This window comes from Heterodontus francisci, chromosome 13 (assembly GCF_036365525.1).
Source record: "Heterodontus francisci isolate sHetFra1 chromosome 13, sHetFra1.hap1, whole genome shotgun sequence".
Taxonomy (NCBI): domain Eukaryota; kingdom Metazoa; phylum Chordata; class Chondrichthyes; order Heterodontiformes; family Heterodontidae; genus Heterodontus; species Heterodontus francisci.
Genome location: NC_090383.1, coordinates 24521791 through 24527790, shown reverse-complemented (window position 1 = coordinate 24527790; position 6000 = coordinate 24521791).

Sequence of the window (6000 nt, the reverse complement as noted above, 5' to 3'; positions counted from 1 at the left end):
AACCACTGCATCTCTTTCCACACCTGCTTTGCAAAGGCACATTCCAGGAGGAGGTGGGCAACCGTCTCTTCCCCACCACAGCCACCGCGGGGGCATTGTGCAGAGGGGGCGAGACTTCGGGCTTGCATGAAGGATCTGACGGGGAGGGCCCTTCTCACCACCAGCCAAGCTACATCTTGGTGCTTGTTTGAAAGTTCTGGTGATGAGGCATTCCGCCAAATGACTTTGGCGGTCTGCTCGGGGAACCATCCGACAGGATCCCCCGTCTCCTTTTCCCGTAGGGCCTTGAGGACATTCCGTGCAGACCACTGCCTGATGGACCGGTGGTCGAAGGTGTTTTCCTGCAGAAACTGCTCCACGAAGGACAGGTGGTACGGCACGGTCCAACTGCATGGAGCGTTCCGCGGCAATGTGACCAGGCCCATCCTTTGCAACACCGGGGACAGATAGAACCTCAGCACGTAGTGACACTTGGAGTTTGCGTATTGGGGATCTACACACAGCTAGATGCAGCCGCACACGAAGGTGGTCATCAGGATGAGGGCCACGTTGGGTACATTTTTCCCGCCCTTGTCCAGAGATTTGAACATCGTGTCACTCCGGACCCGGTCCATTTTAGATCACCAGATGAAGCGGAAAATGGCTCGGGTGACTGCCACAGCACAGGAGTGGGGTATGGGCCAGACCTGCGCCACGTAGAGCAACAACGTGAGCGCCTCGCACCTGATGACCAGGTTCTTACCCACAATGGAGAGAGATCGCTGCCCCTACATGCCCAACATTTGTCGTACCTTGGCTACTCGCTCCTCCCAGGTTTTGGTGCACGCCCCGGCCCTTCCGAACCATATCCCCAGCACGTTCAGGTAATCTGACCTAACGGTGAAGGGGACAAAGGATCGGTCAGCCCAGTTCCCAAAGAACATGGCCTCGCTCTTGCCGTGGTTAACTTTGGCTCCCGAGGCCAGTTCGAACTGGTCGCAGATGCTCATCAGTCTGCGCACGGACAGCGGATCCGAGCAGAAGACGGCGACGTCATTCATGTACAGGGAGGTTTTAACCTGAGTGCCTCCGCTGCCTGGGATTGTCACCCCTCTTATGCTCGCATCCTTCCTAATAGACTCAGCAAAGGGTTCAATACAGCAAACAAACAAGACCGGGGAGAGAGGACAACCCTGTCTGACTCCAGATTTGATCGGGAAACTTTCCGATTCCCACCCGTTGATTGAGACTGCGCTACTGATGTTTGTGGAGAGCAGTTTGATCCAATTGCAGATTCCCTCCCCAAAACCCATTTTGGAAAGCACATCCATCATGTAGGTGTGCGATATCCTGTCAAAAGCCTTCTCCTGGTCCAGGCTGATGAGGCAGGTGTCCACCCTCCTGTCCCATACATAGGCGATCGTATCCCTGAGTAGCGCCAGACTATCAGAGATCTTCCTGCCGGGTACAGTGCAGGTCTGATCGGGGTGAATCACCAACTCCAGAGCAGATTTGACTCGACTGGCTATGACCTGCTCTCCAATTTTTTTTTTTTCCAAAATATACTTTATTCATAAAAATCTGAAAAAATTACATTGCCAAACAGTTTCCAAACATCACCAAAAAATACAAACATTGCAAGGGAGATCAGTTTCCTTCAATACTCTCATGAGTTTCTTCCCAACCCTTCCGTTTCACAATTGTCATGTCAATTACAGTTTTACATTTACAGCAATTGAGAATATCAACGATACAGTTCGAGGGGTTTCCCATGGATCCAGCCCCTCAGTCCAGCTTGGTGGGGGGACCTTACACTGTGGTCTTTCCCCATTGAGCCTTTGCTGCGGCTGCCCCAAGCTTTAGTGCGTCCCTCAGCACGTAGTCCTGGATCTTGGAATGTGCCAGTCTGCAACATTCGGTGGTGGACAACTCTTTGCGCTGGAAGACCAACAAGTTTCGGGCAGACCAAAGGGCGTCTTTCACCGAATTGATAGTCCTCCAGCAGCAGTTGATGTTTGTCTCGGTGTGCATCCCTGGGAACAGCCCGTAGAGCACAGACTCCTGTGTTACAGAGCTGCTTGGGATGAACCTTGACAAAAACCACTGCATCTCTTTCCACACCTGCTTTGCAAAGGCACATTCCAGGAGGAGGTGGGCGACCGTCTCTTCCCCACCACAGCCAACGCGGGGGCACTGTGCGGAGGGGGCGAGACTTCGGGTGTGCATGAAGGATCTGACGGGGAGGGCCCTTCTCACCACCAGCCAAGCTACGTCTTGGTGCTTGTTTGAAAGTTCTGGTGATGAGGCATTCCGCCAAATGACTTTGACGGTCTGCTCGGGGAACCATCCGACAGGATCCACCGTTTCCTTTTCCCGTAGGGCCTTGAGGACATTCCGTGCAGACCACTGCCTGATGGACCGGTGGTCGAAAGTGTTTCCCGCAGAAACTGCTCCACGAAGGATAGGTGGTACGGCGCCGCCCAACTGCAAGGAGCGTTCCGCGGCAATGTGACCAGGCCCATCCTTCGCAAAACCGTTGACAGATAGAACCTCAGCACGTAGTGACACTTGGAGTTTGCGTACTGGGGATCGACACACAGCCTGATGCAGCCGCACACGAAGGTGGTCATCAGGATGAGGGCCACGTTGGGTACATTTTTCCCGCCCTTGTCCAGAGATTTGAACATCGTGTCCCTCCGGACCCGGTCCATTTTAGATCCCCAGACGAAGCAGAAAATGGCTCGGGTGACTGCCACGGCGCAGGAGTGGGGTATGGGCCAGACCTGCGCCACGTAGAGCAACAACGTGAGCACCTCGCACCTGATGACCAGGTTCTTACCCACAATGGAGAGAGATCGCTGCCCCCACATGCCCAACTTTTGTCGTACCTTGGCTACTCGCTCTTTCCATGTTTTGGTGCACGCCCCGGCCCTTCCGAACCATATCCCCAGCACCTTCAGGTAATCTGACCTGACGGTGAAGGGCACAAAGGATCGGTCAGCCCAGTTGCCAAAGAACATGGCCTCGCTCTTGCCGTGGTTAACTTTGGCTCCCGAGGCCAGTTCGAACTGGTCGCAGATGCTCATCAGTCTGCGCACGGACAGCGGATCCGAGCAGAAAACGGCGACGTCATCCATGTACAGGGAGGTTTTGACCTGAGTGCCTCCGCTGCCTGGGATTGTCACCCCTCCAATGCTCGCATCCTTCCTAATAGACTCAGCAAAGGGTTCAATACAGCAAACAAACAAGACCGGGGACAGAGGACAGCCCTGTCTGACTCCAGATTTGATCGGGAAACTTTCAGATTCCCACCCGTTGATTGAGACTGCGCTACTGATGTTTGTGTAGAGCAGTTGGATCCAATTGCAGATTCCCTCCCCAAACCCCATTTTGGAAAGCACGTCCATCATGACCTGCTCTCCAATTTTTTTTTTTAATTTCCAAAATATACTTTATTCATAAACATCTGTAAAAATTACATTGCCAAACAGCACCAAAAAATACAAAAATTGCAAGGGATATCAGTTTCCTTCAATACTCTCATGAGTTTCTTCCCAACCCTTCTGTTTCACAATTGTCATGTCAATTACAGTTTTACATTTACAGCAATTGAGAATATTAACGATACAGTTCGAGGGGTTTCCCATGGATCCAGCCCCTCAGTCCAGCTTGGTGGGGGAACCTTACACTGTGGTCTTTCCCCATTGAGCCTTTGCTGCGGCTGCCCCAAGCTTTAGTGCGTCCCTCAGCACGTAGTCCTGGACCTTGGAATGTGCCAGTCTGCAACATTCGGTGGTGGACAACTCTTTGCGCTGGAAGACCAGCATGTTTCGGGCAGACCAAAGGGCGTCTTTCACCGAATTGATAGTCCTCCAGCAGCAGTTGATGTTTGTCTCGGTGTGCGTCCCTGGGAACAGCCCGTAGAGCACAGACTCCTGTGTTACAGAGCTGCTTGGGATGAACCTTGACAAAAACCACTGCATCTCTTTCCACACCTGCTTTGCAAAGGCACATTCCAGGAGGAGGTGGGCGACCGTCTCTTCCCCACCACAGCCAACGCGGGGGCACTGTGCGGAGGGGGCGAGACTTCGGGTGTGCATGAAGGATCTGACGGGGAGGGCCCTTCTCACCACCAGCCAAGCTACGTCTTGGTGCTTGTTTGAAAGTTCTGGTGATGAGGCATTCCGCCAAATGACTTTGACGGTCTGCTCGGGGAACCATCCGACAGGATCCACTGTTTCCTTTTCCCGTAGGGCCTTGAGGACATTCCGTGCAGACCACTGCCTGATGGACCGGTGGTCAAAGGTGTTTTTCCGCAGAAACTGCTCCACAAAGGATAGGTGGTACGGCGCCGCCCAACTGCATGGTGCGTTCCGCGGCAATGTGACCAAGCCCATCCTTCGCAACACCGGGGACAGATAGAACCTCAGCACGTAGTGACACTTGGAGTTTGCGTACTGGGGATCTACACATAGCTTGATGCAGCCGCACACGAAGGTGGTCATCAGGATGAGGGCCACGTTGGGTACATTTTTCCCGCCCATGTCCAGAGATTTGAACATCGTGTCCCTCCGGACCCGGTCCATTTTAGATCCCCAGATGAAGCGGAAAATGGCTCGGGTGACTGCCACGGCGCAGGAGTGGGGTATGGGCCAGACCTGCGCCACGTAGAGCAACAACGTGAGCGCCTCGCACCTGATGACCAGGTTCTTACCCACAATGGAGAGAGATCGCTGCCCCCACATGCCCAACTTTTGTCGTACCTTGGCTACTCGCTCCTCCCATGTCTTGGTGCACGCCCCGGCCCTTCCGAACCATATCCCCAGCACCTTCAGGTAATCTGACCTGACGGTGAAGGGGACAAAGGATCGGTCAGCCCAGTTCCCAAAGAACATGGCCTCGCTCTTGCCGTGGTTAACTTTGGCTCCCGAGGCCAGTTCGAACTGGTCGCAGATGCTCATCAGTCTGCGCACGGACAGCGGATCCGAGCAGAAGACGGCGACGTCATCCATGTACAGGGAGGTTTTGACCTGAGTGCCTCCGCTGCCTGGGATTGTCACCCCTCTTATGACCTGCTCTCCAATGCTCAATTCTGGCAATGATTTGGCAGTTTTGTCATAGTGAAATTTGGCTCTCTGCCGTTTCACCTTGATTTTGTCATCACACCTGTTACTACTTCTGGCATCAGTAGCTTTTTTGCTATTGGAAGAGTAGTTTGGGTGCAGCGTGATATTAGTCTTTGTACCGGACTACTTTCCATGCCTTTGGTAGGTAGGTGTATTTCTCCACTCGAGGATTGCCTTGTATACATCTGTGCCAGATTTGTTCAATTTCTTTATGTTTCCTTTGGCAATTTTCACTGCCACCTCTGTCTTGCCATTGAACTGGGGATAGTGTGGAGATGATGTCTGGTGTTGAATTTCCCAATCCTTTATGAAGCGGCTGAATTCTTTGCTTGTGAACTGCGGGGCATTGTTGGTCATCACAATGTCTGGAATGCCATAACGACTCAAGTGTGCATTCAGGCATTCTACAATCTCACCGGTAGTCATTGAGATCAGCTGGTCTACCTCCCAGTAGTCAGAATAGTAGTCTACAGTGACAAGATAATCAGTTCCTGTCAGAGTGAAGAGGTCTACTCCCAGCTTCATCCAAGGTCTGTCTGGGATGTCATATGTCATCAGCGGCTCTTTAGCTTGCCTACCTTGGTACTCATTGCATGCACTGCACTGGCTGATGTGGTCCTTGATTTCACTGCTCATGTTTGGCCAGTAGAGCCCTTCTCTTACCTTCCTCAGACTCAACTCAATTCCTTGGTGGCTTCCATGGATGTGCTTTAGCATCTCTCCTCTCAAATCTTTCGGGATAACGACTCTATTTCCTTTGTACAAGATGCCATCATGGGCTGTTACGTCATCTCTGTGAGCCCAATACGCTCTTGTGACCACAGGAATGTCGCTGATGCTGTCAGGCCATCCTTTCATCACTACTTCTTGCAACACTTGGAGAGTTGCATCTTGT